Below are 22,222 nucleotides of genomic sequence, written 5' to 3'. Positions count from 1 at the left end.
TGAAAGCATCAGTTCTTTGGCTCTAAGCCTTCTTTATGGTCCAACTCTCACATCCATACATGACTACTGGAAAAACCATAGCTTTGACTATATGGACCTTGATCAGCAAAGTGACATCTCTGCTTTTTAATATGCTGTCTGGGTTTATCATAGCTTTCCTTCCAGGGAGTGTCTTTCAATTTCACGGCTGCAGTCACCATCCACAGTGATTTTGGAGCCCAAGAAAATAAAGTCTGTCACTGCTTTCACCTTTTCCCCATCTATTTATCATGAAGTGATGGGACCAGAGGCCATGGTCTTAGTTTTTTTTTTTTTTTTTTTTCGGTCTTAGTTTTTTGAATGTTGAGTTTCAAGCCAGCTTTTTCACTCTCCTCTTTCATACTTATCAAGAGGCTTTTTAGTTCCTCTTTACTTCCTGCCATTACAGTGGTATCATCTGCATATCTGAGGTTGCTGATATTTCTCCCAGTAGTCTTGATTCCAGCTTGTGATTCATCCAGCCAGGCATTTTATATGATATACTCTCCATACACATTAAATAAGCATGGTAACAATAAACTGCCTTGTGGCACGCCTTTCCCAATTTTGAATGAGTAATTTCATGTCTAGTTCTAACTGTTGCTTCTTCACCTGCATATAGGCTTCTCAGGAGATAAGAAAAGTGGTCTGATACTCCCATCTCTTTAAGGGTTTTCCAGTTTATTGTTATCCACATAGTCAAAGGCTTTAACATTGTCAGTGAAGCAGAAGTAGATGTCTTTCTGGATTGGTCTTACTTTTTTCCATGATGCCAACATTTGTTGGCAATTTGAACTCTGATTCCTCTGCATCTTTGAAACTCAGCTTGTACATCTGGAAATTCTTGATTCAAATACTGCTGAAGCCTAACTCAAACGACTTTAAGCTAGCATGTGACATGAAGGCAATTGTATGGCAGTTTGGACATTCTTTGGCATTGTCCTTTGAGACTGGAATGAAAACTGACCTTTTCCAGTACAGTGACCACTACTGAGTTTTCCAAATTTGCTAACATATTGAGTGCAGCACTTTCACAGTATCATCTTTCAGGATTTGAAATAGCTCAACTGGAATTCCATTACATCCACTAGCTTTGTTCGTAGTGATGCTTTCTAAGGCCCACTTGACTTCACATTCCAGGATGTCTGGCTCTAGGTGAGTGATCACACCATTGTGATTATCTGGGTCGTGAAGATCTTTTTTGTACAGTTTTTCTGTGTATTCTTGCCACCTCTTCTTAATATCTTCTGCTTCTCTTAGGTCCATACCATTTCTGTCCTTTATTGAGCCCATTTTTGCATGAAATGTTCCCTTGGTATCTCTAATTTTCTTGAAGAGATCTCTAGTCTTTCCCATTCTGTTGTTTTCCTCTACTTCTTTGCATTGATCGCTGAGGAAGGCTTTCTCATCTCTCCTGGCTATTCTTTGGACCTCTGCATTCAAATGGGAATATCTTTCCTTTTCTCCTTTGCTTTTTGCTTCTCTTCATTTCACAGCTATCTGTGAGAGAGGGTGAAAGTAATGGCTCAAAATATTTCCCATTTTTGTCAGAGTCATATAGCCTATTGATTGTTTGTTTCCAACAAATGGTGATGAACCATAAACTCTGTAGCCCTCCGTGCCCTATCTCCTCACTACTCTCCTCATAGCTACCTGAATCAGGTCCATTTTATCTGCTTTTGTGATATTTAATCATTAGTTTGTAACCTTAATGCCATCCATTTAGTTCTAAACAAAATATGTAGAGGTTTTTTGAAGAAAGAAAAATGAACGTTTTGCATTTTTAAATTGCATTTAATAATTTAGAACCACTCATGGGATTTTGTTCTTAGAAACTGCAACCAGATCCCATATCAGTAGATTTTATTATTGGAAGCACAGAGTAAAAGTTGCACAGAGTAAAAGTAAAAAAGCAAAAGTAAAAAGTAAATGTATAAAAATGCTGATGAAGAGCAACGTCGTGCTATGTGGTACAGCTTTGATTTACAGATCAAGTATGGTGGTCAGTTTTTGATCATTCTCTGTGAATTATTGATTACCTTAGATCAATGAAATGGTTTCCTTTCAGCTTGTCTCAATTTCCATTCCTTTCAGAAAATGCAGGTTTAGTTTGTAGGACCCTCTTTGTTTGACTTCCTTGAAACCTAATGGTTCATAGCACTTGTTAGAAGAGAATTCTATTGCATCTTGATATTTTAAGTAAATAAAAGTGTCTCCTTGGAAGGAGAGCCTTTCCCTTCCATGCAGCAGTATTCCCCCTTTGTATCAGATTCTTGTAGGGTCCTGGTTCTTTTAAAAATAATTTGCCTTAATTATGTAACTACTTTTCCTATTTTCTTGACCATGTAACATTAGAACTAACTATTTTCCTTTTCTTTTCTTCTCTTCCTTTCTTCCTCTCCCTCCCTCTTTTCCTTCCAACCTTCCTGTTTGTCTTCTTTCTGACATGATCAAGTTGTCAAGTGACAATTAAAGCCATTGTTGTTTCACCCCAAGTCAAAAGTTTGCAATCACTTTTAAGTATACACTCCCCTTTACTCTTCTTGTGCAATCAGTTATCAAATTGTGTTGATAGTTTTCCTTAATATCTCATCAGTCTTTCTCCCCTTTTTCTAATTCTTGGTACCATAATTAAGCACTTGCAATAATCAGCTATTTTCACTGTCTGCTATCTTGGCTCTCTGTAATACATGGTACAATATAATGCTTCTCTACTTAAAAGCTTCAAGGATTTAACCCCTGAAGCTGAATAGAAACTACTACAATTTTCTGGGAAGAAAGTAAAGTAAGCCCCCTACCCATGAACCTTGAAGTTTCAGACTTTCAAATGTGAATGCGTGTTCCCATGTCCAGTCACCTAAGTAAGTTCGCATGTCTGATGCACATTGTCGTATGCATGCATCCCCTACAACTTGTTGTGATTTGGGTACTTTGCTGTGCAGTACTGTTACTGTGCAACCAGAGGAGCTTAATCATGAAGACCTGATGGAATTGGAGGCCCAGAGTGCCGGGGTCCAGCCTCGGCAGGATCCAGGGGGTACCCTCAGGATGAATGGCGTCGGCAAGGGAAGACACGTGAGACCAGCCTTGATGGGGCCAAGTCTGTGAGGGGGAGAGAGAGAGAGAGAGAGAGAGTGACCAGACGGGAGGTGCAGCAGAGTCTGGCAAATCTTTATTTTTTTTACCGTAGCTTTTATATTTTAAGTTAGTACATTTTTAAGGGGAAGATAGTTTAAAATTACATTGGCTCATCCTTCACAAAACCAGGGTGTTTTCTGCATGCTTCTTTGTGAGAGTCCTATACATTATCTTCTGGCCTTGGGGCCTATTAACATTTTATGACCTAGGTGAATGCAAAGCTGTTTTCCATAATCTATTCTTTAATGAACACAAAGGTCAGTCCTTTTGCAGAAGTTATCAGTTAAATTTATCTAAAAGGTTTACCACACAAAGACTCTGTAGCTCCGGTGAGGCAGCCCCTGTTTAGCATTCCTGGTTAAAATTAACAATTCTAAACTCTTATTTTTCTAAATCTTTAACTACAACCACTTTTAGAATAAATTTTTGTTCTCTAATAGGGCTTCCTCACCCCTGAAGGGCCCTGTGCCTATTAGGGCCTTTATGTGATCAGGTTCTTTATGCCGTTTATGATTAAGGTGTTGTGAGCAGTCCTGTGCATTAGTACGCATTTGCCAAGCAGGCTAGAATGCCAGCAAAGGGGTCTAAATTGAAACACTCCTTTCATCCTGGATAATCTTATAGGATACCACCATCTGGGGGACATATTGATTAAAGTTCTAAGTTGACTCTGTTTGGAGAGAGATCGGGGAAGGCCTTCTACCTGTGTCACAGAAATTAGGGAGTAGGATTTTTGCATCTATGTAAAAATCCTTAACAAAATTCTAGCAAACAGAATCCAACAACATATTAAAAAAATCATACACCATGACCAAGCGGGCTTTATCCCAGGAATGCAAGGATTCTTTAATATCCGCAAATCAATCAATGTAATACACCACATTAACAAATTGAAAGATAAAAACCATATGATTATCTCAATAGATGCAGAGAAAGCCTTTGACAAAATTCAACACTCATTTATGATTAAAACTCTCCAAAAAGCAGGAATAGAAGGAACATACCTCAACATAATAAAAGCTATATATGACAAACCCACAGCAAGCATCACCCTCAATGGTGAAAAATTGAAAGCATTTCCCCTGAAATCAGGAACAAGACAAGGGTGCCCACTCTCACCACTACTATTCAACATAGTGTTGGAAGTTTTGGCCACAGCAATCAGAGCAGAAAAAGAAGTAAAAGGAATACAGATAGGAAAAGAAGAAGTGAAACTCTCACTGTTTGCAGATGACATGATCCTCTACATAGAAAACCCTAAAGACTCTACCAGAAAATTACTAGAGCTAATCAATGAATATAGTAAAGTTGCAGGATATAAAATTAACACACAGAAATCCCTTGCATTCCTATACACTAACAATGAGAAAACAGAAAGAGAAATTAAGGAAACAATACCATTCACCATTGCAACAAAAAGAATAAAATACTTAGGAGTATATCTACCTAAAGAAACAAAAGACCTATACATAGAAAACTATAAAACACTGATGAAAGAAATCAAAGAGGACACAAACAGATGGAGAAACATACCATGTTCATGGATTGGAAGAATCAATATTGTCAAAATGGCTATTCTACCCAAAGCAATCTATAGATTCAATGCAATCCCTATCAAGCTACCAACGGTATTTTTCACAGAACTAGACCAAAGAATTTCACAATTTGTATGGAAATACAAAAAACCTCGAACAGCCAAAGTAATCTTGAGGAAGAAGAATGGAACTGGAGGAATCAACCTGCCTGACTTCAGACTCTACTACAAAGCCACAGTCATCAAGACAGTATGGTACTGGCACAAAGACAGAAATATAGATCAATGGAACAGAATAGAAAGCCCAGAGATAAATCCACAAACCTCTGGACACCTTATCTTTGACAAAGGAGGCAAGGATATACAATGGAAAAAAGACAACCTCTTTAACAAGTGGTGCTGGGAACACTGGTCAACCACTTGTAAAAGAATGAAACTAGAACACTTTCTAACACCATACACAAAAATAAACTCAAAATGGATTAAAGATCTAAATGTAAGACCAGAAACTATAAAACTCCTAGAGGAGAACATAGGCAAAACACTCTCCGAAATAAATCACAGCAAGATCCTCTATGACCCACCTCCCAGAATATTGGAAATAAAAGCAAAAATAAACAAATGGGGCCTAATGAAACTTAAAAGCTTTTGCACTACAAAGGAAACTATAAATAAGGTGAAAAGACAGCCCTCAGATTGGGAGAAAATAACAGCAAATGAAGAAACAGACAAAGGATTAATCTAAAAAATATACAAGCAACTCCTGCAGCTCAATTCCAGAAAAATAAATGACCCAATCAAAAAATGGGCCAAAGAACTAAACAGACATTTCTCCAAAGAAGACATACAGATGGCTAACAAACACATGAAAAGATGCTCAACATCACTCATTATTAGAGAAATGCAAATCAAAACCACAATGAGGTACCATTACACGCCAGTCAGGATGGCTGCTATCCAAAAGTCTACAAGCAATAAATGCTGGAGAGGGTGTGGAGAAAAGGGAACCCTCTTACACTGTTGGTGGGAATGCAAACTAGTACAGCCGCTATGGAGAACAGTGTGGAGATTCCTTAAAAAACTGGAAATAGAACTGCCATACAACCCAGCAATCCCACTTCTGGGCATATACACTGAGGAAACCAGATCTGAAAGAGACACATGCACCCCAATGTTCATCGCAGCACTGTTTATAATAGCCAGGACATGGAAGCAACCTAGATGCCCATCAGCAGATGAATGGATAAGGAAGCTGGTACATATACACCATGGAATTTTACTCAGCCGTCAAAAAGGATTCATTTGAACCAGTCCTAATGAGATGGATGAAACTGGAGGCCATTATACAGAGTGAAGTAAGCCAGAAAGATAAAGAACATTACAGCATACTAACACATATATATGGAATTTAGAAAGATGGTAATGATAACCCTATATGCAAAACAGAAAAAGAGACACAGAAATACAGAACAGACTTTTGAACTCTGTGGGAGAAGGTGAGGGTGGGATGTTTCAAAGGAACAGCATGTATACTATCTATGGTGAAACAGATCACCAGCCCAGGTTGGATGCATGAGACAAGTGCTCAGGCCTGGTGCACTGGGAAGACCCAGAGGAATCGGGTGGAGAGGGAGGTGGGAGGGGGGATCGGGATGGGGAATACGTGTAACTCTATGGCTGATTCATATCAATGTATGACAAAACCCACTGAAATGTTGTGAAGTAATTAGCCTCCAACTAATAAAAAAAGAAAAAAAGAAATTAGGGAGTAGTCTAATATAGCAAGGATCAGAAAGACAGAGATCATCTTTAAGTTGAGCACCGGGGCAGCTTTTCGAAATCCCTGAGGTCCTGATCTGCCTTGCTTGTCAGGTCTTCCCCTCACGACCTTGTCATGGGTGGGATCTCGTGTGCCGGCTCCCGGCACCAGAGAAAGGACAAAGAGAAACAAGAGTAAGAAGTAACTAGAGAACCTAAGAGGTTCACAATGCAGGAAAGGCAAGGGGATTTTCCTTATTTGAGGAGGCACTGTTAGATTTTGAGACACAGGGCCAGAATGCACCAGTGTACATGAAGGTTGCTGCAACTTTACAGAATGCAGTCCAGTGCTACTGTGTTATCTATGATGAGAAAAATAAAGGAGCTACTACCCAGACATCACTGCATCATTTTTTTCTAAAGGGTAGACAGAATTGAATCCAGCTAGGAACCTGAACTTGTGCCATCATATCAGGCATGAGTGAAACTGCAGCTTCCCCTCCATTTCAGTGCTGATGCTTCTTTAGCTCTCTCACTCCTCTCTCTCCTCCGCTCAGTAAGTCTTCCTGCCCGTTCACCCAGTGCCAGCCCCCATGAGCCAGCTGTGGCTCTGTACAAGTACCATACTGTAAAGTTAAATATGTTTTTTCATCTTAACATGTTTCTTTTCCATGTTTGTTTTATATGTATTTGTGTGAAACGCATTTTAAGCCTATTACAGCACAGTACTAATAGACAACTGTGTTAATTGCATATCTAGACTAACTTTAGGGGCTTCCATGTGGTGCAGTGGTAGAGAATCTGCCCGCTAATGCAGGGCATGCAAGATACACGAGTTCTATCCTTGGCTCAGGAGGATCCCCTGGAGTAGGACATGACAACCTACTCCACCCTGGCAGACTACCGTCTGAGTGTGTGCCCAAGCATGTACACACACACACACACACACACACACACACACAGAAGCTAACTTTATTGGACTTAACAATAAAATTGAACTTAATGAACATGCTCTTAGAAAGGAATTTGTATAAATTGGGGGATTACTGTATGCAGATTTTGATCTGATTTTCAGAGGGAATCTGTAATTAGAAAAAACGTTAAAGATTCCTTTGGTAAATCATCTTCTGTCACAATGCCTTAAGTTTTTAGTTTTCCATACAAGTCTGTATGAATGCCCTGAGTGGACAGCTCATCTGCAAAATATTTTAATAGTTGTATTTAAATGATTTATTTTCTTTAAAATGTTTACGACTATCCAAAATTGCCAGTGAACTCAAATTTCAATCAACCAAGACTTGGTTGAACCAATAATGCTATTCTGCAAAGTGGAATACTATGTAACTATTACAGCAGATAAATCTGCTTGGCTTAACATAGAAAAATGCCCAAGATGGATTGTTAAATAAGAGAGCAAGTTATGAGGTGTTTTAGATTAAACATAAGTTTATTTTGAGAATTTAAATATATGTTTGCTTGTGTACACATGTACGTACAAAGTTTAGGAGACTATACCCTATTTTATTAAAGCAGTTAGCTCTTAAAAGTAAATGCAAATGATTTTTTTTTAATTTATTTGATCAGTTGGAGAAGGGCATGGCAACCCACTCTAGTATTCTTGTCTGGAGAATCTCATGGACAGAGGAGCCTGGCAGGCTACAGTCCATGGGTTCGCAAAGAGTTGGACATGACTGAGCTACCAACACTTTCATTTTTCATACATTTAATTACTGATTAAAAATTTTCATTAGGAACATGTATCACTTTTATATGCAAAATTGAAAAAAAAAGATGATGTTTACAGTGAGCCTTGTAAACTATATAAGCAAGTCTAAAGGTAATAAATACTCAGGTTTCTGATAATTTGGCCTCTGCTGGTATTTCCACCATTACTGTTTACTTTGTTAGGGTCATCTGCAATTTGTTGTAGTTCACTAACTCTGTTTTGGCCAAAGTGCTTTCCCCTTTTCCCAAGTGAATGTATGGTGATGTCTCTGGATACCTCCACTGACAGGGTGATCCCAGCCTCCTTTAGATGCTGACACGTGTCCTTCATCCTCCAGCATATTTTCATATATCTAACACCCCTGCCTACCAACACCAAGAGCAGAATTATCTGAACTTCAGGAGTTGGATACCACTGCCATTGTTTTTCCTAAATCTATGTGGAACCTGTAATTTTCTATCGCTTATTTAGATTGCCTCATGTTTCCTTTAGTGTTTTATAAGGGTGGTTATGTAATTAAGTATGAATAGTGAAATCACTGCTATGATGAGTCAGTTTTGTATTCACTTTAATGGCTGTTGGGACAAAATGGCTGTTAAACTACCTCACACCTGAGAGTGATCCTTGTTTTCTGATCTATGACAGCATATCTTTTGGCACAGAGACACTGTCCACTCTGCCATTCATGTAGCCCTGGATGGAATAACTTTGAAATACTTGTCTTATAGATAAAAATAAAATGCCTTTATCTTTTTTCTATTTTCTAAGTGCTTAAGGCCCAAAGTCCCATTAAAAAAAAAAAACAAACAAAAACTTCCATAAAGATATACTGACTGCTTTTCAACACCTTACTTAATCTTTCTATGCCATAGTTCTTCATTTGGTCATAACAGTAGTTCCTACCTGATAGAGTTGTTATGAGATTATATGAAATAATGATATTTAAGATGTGCCTAGAATAGTGCTTGGCACATATTACTGATTTTCATTTAATCCTCACTGGGGAGTTATCTTGAGAGCTTAGCAAAAATCATTCAAATATAGCACTTGAAACAGTGCCTGCCACATGGAAAGTATTCAGAATAATGTATGGAAATAATTCTTCCTAATTTTTTTCTCCTTGTCTGGATCCTCCCCAGTCACGTTTTGCAAAACTCTCTTAGCAAGTTTTATTCTCTTTTGTCTCAGAGAGGCTTGTATTTCAATGTTAACTTGCAGAAATTTCCTGGAAGATAATGTTCTTCTCCTGGGTTTTGGTCTTTAAAGGTCCAGCTTCCTGAGGAGATGGTAGTAAGTGCCTAAATTTAGAACTGGAATTTTGGGGGATGCACCATGAAGGTGACAGGATTTTGAAAGGAATGAGAAGCAGTTTGAAGGTAGATTTCCAAAGGTTCCTAATCTTAGCATACATCCCTGGGTGCATACATGGCATAAAATCAAATAGCTGTTAGATTATGGATTTGTATAAAGAGGATTTCAGCTGTGGCCATAGAAGACTACAAGATGAAGTTCTTTCTCTAAAATGTCCTAAATTATGGGTGAACCCTGAAGGTGATACACCCAGTCATGACAGAGATCAGAATTTCCTACCAGCCCAATAAGCTTGTGAGGCTGAATATAATTTGATGGAATGAAAATAAAATCTTTGGTAATTCTTGCATACACTGTAAAATGAAATTCACAGGGCTTAACCAGAGAAACCGGGTCCCTTTGTACGCTACCTTTGTCCCTGTCAAGCTGGGATTTGCCCCCTTAATGATCCAGAAGGACGGTTGAATATTTAATAATTTGAGCTCTGGGATCTATCACTCATCTAGTTGCTGTTCTTTGGAGGAAATGCAAATGACTTTTTCCTAATCTTCATTCAATGATGAGTGTTTAAAAGTTCTGAAAACATACACAGAATGAGCTCCATCGAGAATAGTACAGAACAGACACACATTTAGTAAACTAGAAGTAATCTGAAAGAGTGAATAGTGATCATTTTGAACTAAAAATTCTGAACCCAGTGATGGATGGCAAGAGAGCAAATGAAACATCATCTCTTCACTAGAGACTCCCTAATGAAGCATAATCCTTAGCTTTGTTGCAAGGATGAAACTAAGAACAATCTCCCTCAATGGGAACAGCAGACCAGCGGTGTTTTTCCACCTAAAATCACTGCTGGTAAAATCACCTGATCCTGCTTATGGAGGTGGGGATTGTTTACACACACTTAAAGTCACCCTTGACAAGGAGGGTCTTTGTTGATTTCATTAAGTGCTCACCAAGTTCTCCTCGGGATGCACACATTTCATTTCCATGAGTATTCTGAGAGGACGGTCCATGTCATTTGCCAGCATCCCGGCCAACATACACATAATAAAATGTATCCACCATGGAACATGGACTGAGAAACAGCCCATCCAGTATTTAATGAGAAACATTAGCATGCTCTTAAAAACACTAATAACAAGTTTAATTATTGTTCATTTTAGTATGGATGGCAGCTATCCAAGACCTAACTTCGTACTAAATTCATTTTGGTAAAATTGCAAAATAATAAATAAAACAAATGATTGTAATTACAAGTTACTTCCAAAAGTTAGACTTATATTAACGTGACATTAACTCAGAAACTAAAATACTTCTTTTCTTTTTTCCAGATTGCAATTTTCTCCTAGAGAACCCTTTCTCTACTTCAATGTGCTATTGTGTTCAAATTAATTTTTATTATTTTATTATAAAAGTGATAGTATTATACCTTTTGGAATTTTGATCCCAAGGATAAAACATTGTTTCAAAAGCATTTGGAGTTTGCTGGAGATTTGTTTATATTTCATTTTGCACAGTTTATTCCAGCTGCTTTCCTGTGTGCTGCCTGGACTTCTTACCTCTCCAGTCGCTTCAGGGCGTTCCGCAGCTCCCTTAGAGCTATGGTTCTGGATGATTTTATTTCTGCAAGTCACACATTCGAGCTGGGACCTGGCTTTGGAATTTTCTGGTGCAGACGGCAGCAGAAGTGGTTCAGTGGCTGGAGTCACTAGCTACAGTGGCATTTCCTGATTTGAGAATCTACTTTCTCACCATTGCAGGGGCAAGAGCTATTGTGGCAGCCTGGTGTGGCCAGAACCTCAGTCTGGGATCTATTGTTTCCTCTCTCTCTGATTACAAGCTTTTTCTTCTTCAGGTGTCAAAGGAAGATTCTATTCTTTACAGCCGAACCCTGAATAAGAAACTTTCAGTGCCTCCTTCATAGATTGCAAATCTTTTGGTTATTAAATGGGATATTTGCATGTAGATTTCTTAGCCAGATACCTGACACAGTGTAGATAATAAATATATAATAAATATTAGCTTTAGTTTCTATTTTTCTCCTCATGATGTCTAGGATGGTTCAATGTGAACCTGCCTGCTAGAGAACTTAAATGACTTCAGTGTATGTTTTAGTAACCTGGTGGCATGTATGACTGAGTAAAGATGTAGAGACAGTGAATTATAACGATAGAGCCAGAGAGTAGTTAATAATATTTAGAGTAAAATGACCCAGGGTTCAGCCAACAGAACTACTTACTGTTTGGCGTTGAGCAAGGTTTTCTGAGATGTATTTGTTCCATCTACAGTGGAGATGAACTGGGTTATTTTTAATGTTTCCCATGCTTTTAAAATTCTTATACTCATATTCCAACTTCATTTACTTATAAGTTTCAGTAGTGATTTTAAATAATAGGGGTGTTCACTTCTTTAGTTAACTCATTGCTTAAGGTGTATAATGGCAAACAAAGAAGTTGTTTTTTTTTAATGCTTGCCATCATAAAGGTGAATTAATAATACAAGGAAGAAAAAAGAGGTAAGGATAGTACATTTAATGCATTGAGGAGAGTGGGTAAGGAAAAGTCCTCTTTGTTTAGTTTGCCATATCACTGTGGTTCTCATGGTGATACCTGGTCATTGTTTTAAAAATATGAATCTTGAAGCCTGTTTGTCTTTGTAGTTTTGGTTGTTTTTTTTTTTTTTTCCTTCCAGTTAGAAACCATGATAATAGCACTGCAATTCAGAATTTTTTTTTTTGTTTTTGTTTTTTACAATTCAGAAAGTTTAGAAAAGGTATTCTGAGGGACTGAAAACTGTAGAAGAAAATAAACTACTTTAAAGGTGTAGGAAGTAGATACAAACCTGGCAGAGAAAAGCAGTTTTCACAAAAATGTAATAGAGAAATATAAATAACTGAAGTTACTAGAAATGCACCCAGCTAAAAGGGAAAAATCAGTAGAGGAAAGGAAGTTATCTCATGGCCTTAAGCTGCTTATGATCTTGGTGGATGTAAAGAATGATGCAAAATGCCATGTATTCTTTTTCTCTCAAAGCTGCTTTAAAAATCCACCAAAAAACCCAAGGCTGCCTTTTAGCTATTAAAATTGAATTTTAAAAAATTACATGGGATCAGATTCTGATCAGCATTATGGACTAGTTACTTTTGTCTTCTCACTAATGATAGCAGCATCAGTGTTTAAATCTGGTCCTCTTGGTTGCAATGAGGAAGAGTTTAGTCAGCTTAATTCAGGGGACAAATGGTGGTTAAAATGACATATGGACTTTGACTGGAACTGAAAGCTTAATCATTGGGAGAGGTATTTTGCTGCCTCTCTGAGTGTTTGATACTCTTTGTCCATCCACTCTATTCCCCATTCCAACCTCTGGAATGCACCTGCTCACTCTGATTTTCTTCATTGTCCAGCTTGCCCATTTGCATTGTTTACTTCTTGTAGATTTTCTTTTGTTCCCTTTCTACAGCACACATCTTTTTCTCTAACCTGTAATTTAATCTCATGTATAAAATAGGAAGCCTTGCCTCTGTTGGGGAAAGGAAAGCATTTTCCTCTTTTCTTCTCAGAGCAACTCCTTCATTTGGGAATAAATGACTAATATGATTGAGGAAATTGGAACCTGGACTGCCAAGAATTTACCATTCATTCATATTCTCATTCTGTTGTTCTTTCTGTCTCTCAGTCGTTTCAGCTCAGAAGGGAAGAAAGAAAATCCTTTTGTTTGTTTGTTTTGGCTGCATATAGGGCATGTGGGATCTTAGTTCCCTGACCAAGGATTGGACCTGTGCCCCCCGCAATTTTCAGACTCCAGCCTGCAGTTTTAACCCACTAGACCACCAGGGAAGTCCTGAAAGAAATCCCAGTTTTTAATTCCAAGCTGTATTCTGGCTTTACCATGAAAAGAAGGTGAAAGTGTTAGTGGCTCAGTGGTGTCCGACTCTTTGCGACCCCATGGACTGCAGCCTGCCAGGCTCCTCTGTCCGTGGAATTCTGCAGACAAGAACACTGAAGTGGGTCACCATGCCCTTCTCCAGAGGATCTTCCCGACCCAGAGATCGAACCCCAGTCTCCTGCATTGTAGGCAGATTCTCTACTGTCTGAGTCACCAGGGAAGTCTTTACCATAATGACAGCTACTAAAAATTTCCTTTTGATTTCTAAAGTATATTGATCTACTGGTTCAAGATCCACAGGGCAGTGATTCTCAGCTGAAAGCAATCTTGATAGGGGACATTTGACGGTGTCAGAAAACATTTGTGATTGTCAGGACCGAAGGATATCTACTGGCTTCCAGTCAGTAGAGTCCAAGGATGCTGCTAAACATGGTACAAAGTACCAAGTAAGAGTCCTTGATAAAATAATAATAATGTTGCTATATTTAAAATAGATAACCACTAAGGAACTACTGTATGGCACAGGGGACTTGGTTCAAGACTCTGTAATAACCTAAATGGGGGGAAATTGAAAAAGAATAGATATGTGTGTGTGTGTGTGCATATATATAACACTTGGCTGCACACCTGAAATTAACACATTGTTAATCAATTATACTCCAGTATAAAATAAAAATTTTCTAGCCCCAAATATCAATGGTGCCAAAGTTGAAAAATCTTGCCATAGGAGAAGTACAGGGTTTGAGAGTAATTATTGCCTTTATACTCAAGAGCTCCTTTGTTACCTTTTCTACTTATCTCATCTCTTAATTATACCCTTCCAGATTCCCAGGGAAAGATATGACTGGTGAAGCCTATTTTTGAACTAGGCTCCACAAAGCATAGACTTCTGCCGGTCTATTGGTTCAAGTTCCTTAGTCCAGCCCAAAGAAGTATGACCCAGCAAAGTATCAACTGTGATGTATAAAATAAAACATGGACATGGTAGCCTTTGTCTCTAAAAAAGGCAGATACATTTTTAGAAGGAGATGTGATTAAGCAGGAATCATAAAACATGTTAGAATAAAAATGAAATAATATTTCTTTAATACTTAATAACTTTTCATTGACAGCAAAAAAAAATCAAGAGATGCTTCTATTAGGTATATTTTAAGGCAGTATTATTTGATAATATTGTCTTGGGTATTCAGTTATTATATTTGTGAGAACAGTTAATTTCTATTATCTCTGAGAAAAAGGAAAAAACAAACTACATATTGGATTAATTTGTGAGTTTCCTATTCCATTTGTACCCCGGGGAGTTCATAATTCTTACTTCCAGGAACTCGTAGTAAGCTTTTTTCCAGAAAACAGTCTCAAACCAGGAATGCAGAGGTGAAACAGGACACATCATAGATGCTAACATTCACTAGAAGAGGAGGAGGGGAGCTGTTTTCGAGGGAGAAGTGTTGCACACGGATCCCGTTAGGACTTGAATGGAAACAATGTGTGTCATTCCCACACAGCTTGCTTAATATTTGCCCCTGAAAATATTGAGATTAGAATGAATGATCAGCTGAAATTAAAACGCTTTACTGTTAATACTATTTGTTGGGAAGCATTACTGATTCTAGCCCCGCTTTCCCTTGCGATTAGGCAGAGAAGAGCCACTTTCCTGGGGAAACTGAGGTCACAGTGTTCTCTTAGAATATAAAGCACGTGAGGCATGTAAAAGAGCTGAGATAATGGAAGTGGAAAGGACCGCTGCAGAGCTGTTAAAAGAAAATTCTCCACAGACAATTTACTTACCTAGTAGACTTTTATTCAGTGATTCATGACTTGGGTTCTGTTTGATCTAGCAGGTGGAAGGGAGCTCTGAAGAGCAGTACAAGGTGAGAGATTTTTATAGACCAGAATGAACAGGGTAAGGAAGGTGTACTACAAATGAATTAAAGCGGAGTTCCTTTCCTTATATGGAACAAGGGGTAAGTCTTGGAGCTGGATTAGTGTTATGTAAGCAGGCAAGCAGGAAAGCTCTGATTGGTTGACCTGGACCTTCCTTTACTTGGAGAGCCCAGTAGAAAAGTTAAGTAAACTTGGATTCGTTGACATGAGCTTAGCCCGTGAGTGATTCCACCTTGGACCTAATCTGGTTACTTTAACAGAGTCCTTGGTCTCTCCCATAGTCTTTGCCTATGCAATAGGGTCAGTCACTTCAGAATTTTGAGAATTAATCTCAATATATTTCTATGAAAGGCAATAGCTGCTTTCCAGCATTATGACCAGACTTTTAAGAGCTTCCATCACAGCTTCACCACTTATTAGTTCTGTGAATGCTCTTATATTCTGAAATATTAACATGCTTCAGTTTTCTCACTTGTAAATTTGGGAAGACTATATCTGTCTTACAGGGTTTTTTGAGAAATAAATGAGTTAATAATGCCTGCAAAACACTTGTAACAGTGTCTGTATCAAATGTTCTTATCATTATTAAAGCATGTTGAGCTTTTAGCACAGTGCTTGACACCTGGCAATTATTCAATCAATGGTAACTAGTTTTTATACAGTGCTGGGTAGTATTATTGCTAGAAACAAAAGAAAACAAATATTTATGGAAAGGGAGAATCTAGCAAATGATCTATGAAGGTCTGTTGTTGCCTAAACCAACATATGGCTTTTGATAGTGATTACACTGGGTGGGAGCCATCAGTTAAGCTGGAAGAATGAGGCAAATGAGGAAGCCTTTTCAGAAGACATCTGGATGATTCTAGGGAATTGGATGATGTTTGGCTGGGGGCATAACTTCACAGTAATTGAAAACTCCCCAGATATCATTTTTAAAATAAGTTTACCTTATGACTGTTATTTGGAGGCATATATTTTCACTCTGTGCATCTGTGGATCCCATTGCAGGGTTAAGTGATGAGTTTAATGACAGTGGTGCTTCATGTTAGCACAGGAGTTCATTTATCAAAGTATATCATCATAAATAATCTCTTTGAACCTATACAGCTAAACACAGTAAAAGCAAGAATATAAGACTGTTATCTCCCTATAACAAATAGGAAGGTTGGTGTTTCTTCATTAGATGTATACACAGCCTAAAGTGAAGTCAGTTATTCCAGCTCTCACTGCTGTGTAGCAGGCCTTCTCTTACTATCAGCATTTCCCCGGCATTGACTTTATTCTGATTTCTTAAAAAATGAACTCCAGCTAAAATCTTGAATTAGATGCTGATAGAAAACGAATCTAATTCCTCTTCCCCATTAGCCCTAAAGCCAACATACCTGCAGATCTAAGTTTCTCTTTTCTCTAAACCAGACTCCCCTCAATAGTCTGAACTTATCTATCACACAAATTTTAGAACTTTCAACTCATCATCCTTTAGAAAAATCTAGTTTATCTACTACCATGAAGAAAGAGAAAATGTATAATTCACTCAACTAATATTGACTGATGGCAAACAGTATTAGAATCTTACTGTGTATTTTTCTACACTCATGAACAAGATACAATCCTTGAAATTAGGCAATCTGCTGGGTAGGGCAGGAGAATAAGTAATATTCAGAGAATTAAATAATTTAGTTTTACTCAGCAGTAAGTTTCTATAAAATAAAAAAAAATAAAACCATGTTCTTGAACATTATATTACATGGAATGTATGAAGAAATTATCTCTGAGGAAATTGCCTTTGAAAGACAAAATAGGAGCCAGGCATTCAAAAATGTGGGACAAGAGTGAGCCAAATAAAGGGAAAAGTTCATGTAAAGATGGGAGTCAGGCTGGTATGGTCAAAGGATAAAGATAATTTCAATAAATATGGACACAGTTGAATGAGAGGGCAAATGGAAAGAACTGAATTTAGAAGCATCGGTGGGGACAGATATTCTGGGGCCTTAAGATGCCTCATAAAAGGAATTTGGATGTTATTCTATATCCTAATGCTATCTACTGGTTTAAGCTTGGAGGGACTTGATATGATTGAGGGTTTTTTTTTTTTTTTGTCATTTATTTTTATTAGTTAGAGGCTAATTACTTTACAATATTGTAGTGGTTTTTGTCATACATTGACATGAATCAGCTATGGATTTACATGTATTCCCCATCCCGATCCCCCCTCCCACCTCCCTCTCCACCCAATTCCTCTGGGTCTTCCCAGTGCACCAGGCCCAAGCAGACTGAGTTTTTAAAAGAAACACATTGACTGATTTAAGAAGAATGGATTGTGGGGAAGTAAGAACAGAGGCTAGCAGCTAGTAAGAGGCTTCCAATAAACCAGAAGAGAGAGTATCATGTTCAAACTGGGTTTGGGATAGTGGAAATTAAAAAAAAAAAAAGATCAATTCAGGATAAGTTATTCAGCTCTCAGGACTTGATGATGCAAATGGTCTTGTCTTAGATTTGGGGTAGATGGTGACTGAAAGGGAAGACTTGAATGCTTCCTAGTTGGGGATCTGAGGAGCTGTGTGGACAATGCCACCCTCACTTGAAGTAGAAAAGACTTGGGGTGAGAAAAAAGGTCTTGGAGATGAGGAAAATAGTTCTGTTTTTTTTTTAATATGTCTATAATTTATATTTTGTTTTAGATGTGTTCTCCCGTGAAGTACAGGGTAACAGTAGTTTTGCTTGAATTTGGGCCTTTATTTATATTAATCTAAGTTTGTATGTAGAAAAAAATGTATTCAGTGTAAAACTTTGCATTCTTCTTATATTTCCCTTCTTGATTATCAAATTCTAGCTCTGTTTGTTGTCTCTGACCTATGTTGTGGCTCTTTGTAAGTTGTAGGTAACCAGTAGATATATAAATTGTTCTCTGTCCAGTAGTGATTTTAACTGAATACTTTTCTCCTGTGAAAAAGCTGGTTTTGTCCACATTTCAACATTCTTTCACTCCATATGGATTTTTGTTCCTTGATTTTTCCCTTCCTTCAGTTAGAACATCTTCCTGACTCCCTCATCTCACATAAGTAAAATAAAATTTTTAACGTGCATTCCTTTTTATATCTGTGTGAGAGCCATAGGTTTACTCTTTCTCGGAAATTATCTTTTAACGTACTTCTCACCAGTGGTTCATGTTGCTTTTCTGGTCAAATGAACACCTATGTTTTTTTGGGTTTTTTTCCCCACATAAATTGCTTTAAAGTTGTTCTCCCCAGTTCTGTATGTAATAATGTGACATTAACACATTTCATTTCATATGTCTCCAGGTTTTTGTAAAAGTTCTGGATTCTTATGTGAAATAGCTGGAATCAATTTTGCCGATACAATTACAAATTCAAATGTCAAATGATTCATTTTATACCTCAGCACATAGAACATTACATTTTCCCGGTGGAAAGGAGAATTTATAATGATCAGTCTTAGAGCTTCCACAAGCCATTTAGTAAAATTTTAGACACTTCACGTACAACATAATTAGTTTGTCAATAGTGAAAGATATCATTGAGTGTTTTCAGGCAAATTCATACCTTGTCTCTATTCTCAGAAGTGTATACTTTAGTGACTAAGTTTCTAAGAGATTGTAACTCATTATTTTTTAGAGGAAACTTACTTGAAGCTGTATTCTAAAGCTATCTTTTAAAAATGATTAGCTCATGACTCGTGAATTGGAGTGGTTCATTTTATGTCTTGTCAAAGAAGAAGAAAATGTACCTCACTGACAAGGAAAAATAAACACTGCTTTTTTGCAAATGTATAAATATTTAGAAAAATATGATTCATAACTCAAAAAAGATAATGATATAATATCATTTTCAAAACTGTATCTGGACAAGTACTTTTCCTACTCATACAACATTAATTGACTTTAGGGTATCATTTGTGTTAGTCATTATTAACCTTTAAAATGTAAATCATGAAGATTAAATAAAACATAATTAATTTATAAAAAATAAATTAATCTAACATTTATATTATAATACATTTAAAAATATTATTCCAAGCCTGGCAAACTTTAACAGATGTTTTAATTTCATACAAATCCACTTTTAAATGTGACTATTTTAGAGGAAACATGGATGGAAACAGAATTTTAGTTGAAAAATTGACAACTTCACAAAAAATCATTTACTTATTGATAAACTTAATGCGTTTATGGCATCTATGAGAACTACTTTATAAGTAGAGTATGAAATAAGTTGATCATCACCAATTTTTTTCTGATGTTATGATAATAAAAATTTAAATGCTACCCAAAACATCTTCTTTGAGTTCTGGTAGATGGTTATTGGAAGAGAATAATTAGATGCTTTCTAGTTTGGGAATTTGAGTATCTAGGTGGACATCATTGTCCTGACCTGAAATAGGAAAGACTTATGGTGAGAGGGAAGGTCTTGGAGCTGGGGAAAGAAGGGATAGTTCTGTTTCTAAGTTACATCTAGAATTCACATTTTGCTGTGAGTGTGTCTTTAGTTGAATGCGGTAGAGGCTGACTATAGTCTTCCTGGGACTTGAGCCTTTATTTCTCTTATATCAGGATCTGCTTCAGTTGTTTGCTTAGCAGTTATATGTAAAAAAAAAAATGCATTGCATGGAAAATTATTCATCTTTCTTAGGTTACCGTCTATAAAATGCTTACTTTAAATCTCAGTTGAACTTTGCTTTTCCCATACTGGATTGGCATTTCTGGTATATTTCTAACAGTTCTAAGACAAAATATTTCATTTGTCTTTGAGAAACTTTAGACTTGGGGTAAACGTTTGGGCTAAGGGCTGTCCTGAAGAAACTTCTCGTTTATGTTTCTTCATTTGTGAAAGGGAAGGTATTTCATTTCTGGAAACTTGGGGCTGCCTCCTCCTCCTTATGTTAGACTACACTTTGAATTGAACTTATATTCCCTCCAAATAAAGCAACAAGCAATAAGTGGGTATTTTCATACTTATATAAGCTCTCTCCTTTAAGGGGAGATCCCCTGTAGTATTAACCATTTTAGCTCTAAAACCTTCATTGTTGATGATTGAGGGTAGATCACATAGAGGTGTCTTTGCCTTACAGGGGGGTCTCTTTACAGCTTATCAGGTACAATTCAAAGGTCAAAAGGAAAGTGTTTGGCCCTATTCCTAACATTTTTCAAAGATTTATGGTGATAAAGAATCACAAGTCTCTTACCACATTTGGTACCCTGAGAGGCAGATTTCTCTTTATTCGGGTATAAGAAATATTTTTAAAGAAAGCAAACATCATTTCTAAACAAAGACATGTTTTCCAAAGAAATTCTTCAAAATGTGTGTTCTTTTCCTTTGGGCCAGTATATAAGATCTGGAAATGTACACACATAGCAAATCATACAATTATTCCTTAAAAGAAAAAAAGTTATGCTTGGGCAATCCTCTTTACTTCCCGTAAGGAACAAATGAGCTCATTTCTTAGAGTATCTGGGGAGTCTTGATCTCTTAATGAGTATTTTATGGACATTTTTTCATAATTGAAGATTAAAGATTGATGTTTAGTTTGTCGTTCTATTTCAGTAATCACTACCGTATTTATTTTTAACCTGTCCCACAAATAAGAGTGACATAAGTTGACTAAAGCAGCATAACAAAGACTTAGGTTTGATAGATTTGGGAAGAGGAAGGAATAAGAAGTGTTTTTCTCTCTTTTCTCACTTGTTACCAGCACTGATGTCCAGTTTCAGGACCGTCTATAGATGGCAAAGAGGCAAGTAGAGAGACGTGCGCTTTGTTTCTGGGGTGGTCTCAGAGCCCGTGAATTCTGTGGGAGAGAGAGAGCTTATAAAGCCTAAAATTTTGACACTGAAAACTTGGAGGGAACCTGCCCAAGATATATCTGAAGAATAATGCTTCCGTCAGAATAGAATAAAAGTCTGACTTGTCATGTTATGTATCTATTATGTTCTCAGAAAGACTAAATATCAGCCTGTCTGGTACCGAGCTGATACTGCTGCTCTAAATGTACAATTTTAAACAATTTTTTCCCCTTGGCATTATTTAATGCATAAGTGGTTAGATTGATAATTAGAACAAAAATATATTTAAATATGAATTATAAATATGAAAAAATAATGATTTTGAGTGTATATCCTAAATATAGAAAATGCATAATGAATATATTCAAAATAATTTTAACCTTCACAGCAGTGAAGTGCCCAGGGTTAATTTTAGCAAAGAGAAATTTAGACAATGAGTTATATACAAAGAGTATTGAAGAAAGTGTTGAATATCAGTTTTCCTTTAAGATTGGAGTACTTTTAATCAGCTTATATTAGCATATGAGACAGAGACCAAAATAATGCAAAGGATAATTATCAAAAGTATATGTACTTAGTCTTTAAATTTCAAATAGATTGAGAAAAATTATGTTCCTCTAATAACTTCCCAAATGGCAACTACAGGAGTTACAGGAAAAACCTAGTGTATTATAGGCACAATTATTTTTCAGAATAAATTAAATCTAGAAACTTTTGCTTATTAAGCCCAGACTTTTCAGTTCTTGTAACCTAATATTTTATGATTTTTTTGGAGTGGGAGAAGTAGGGAAATTCTTATATCAGGATTCACTGGAAATTCCTGTCCAGCTAAACTTGACAAAATCATACATATTGAAAAATATTAAAAAAATAAAACAGAAAATTAACATGTGATAAAGTATTATTGACTAAAATACAGATTTTTTCAAATTTCATGAAATTTTAGACTAGAGTCCATTACTTGTTCTCATACCTTGTTCAAGATTCCACATGTATTTATTTGCATTTGAGCAGCTTCAATTGCATGTAACAAATTCTGATGAATTCTCTTTTCATTTATATTCTGTTACAAACATTTTCTAATTTTCCTAGTTACGGCTTCCTTAGATATAGCCATAATTTAAAAATGGACATTTAATTCAAAATACATGAGGTGTTTAAAGTC

This window comes from Cervus elaphus, chromosome 24 (assembly GCF_910594005.1).
Source record: "Cervus elaphus chromosome 24, mCerEla1.1, whole genome shotgun sequence".
Classification (NCBI taxonomy): domain Eukaryota; kingdom Metazoa; phylum Chordata; class Mammalia; order Artiodactyla; family Cervidae; genus Cervus; species Cervus elaphus.
This window is presented reverse-complemented; position numbering follows the sequence as displayed.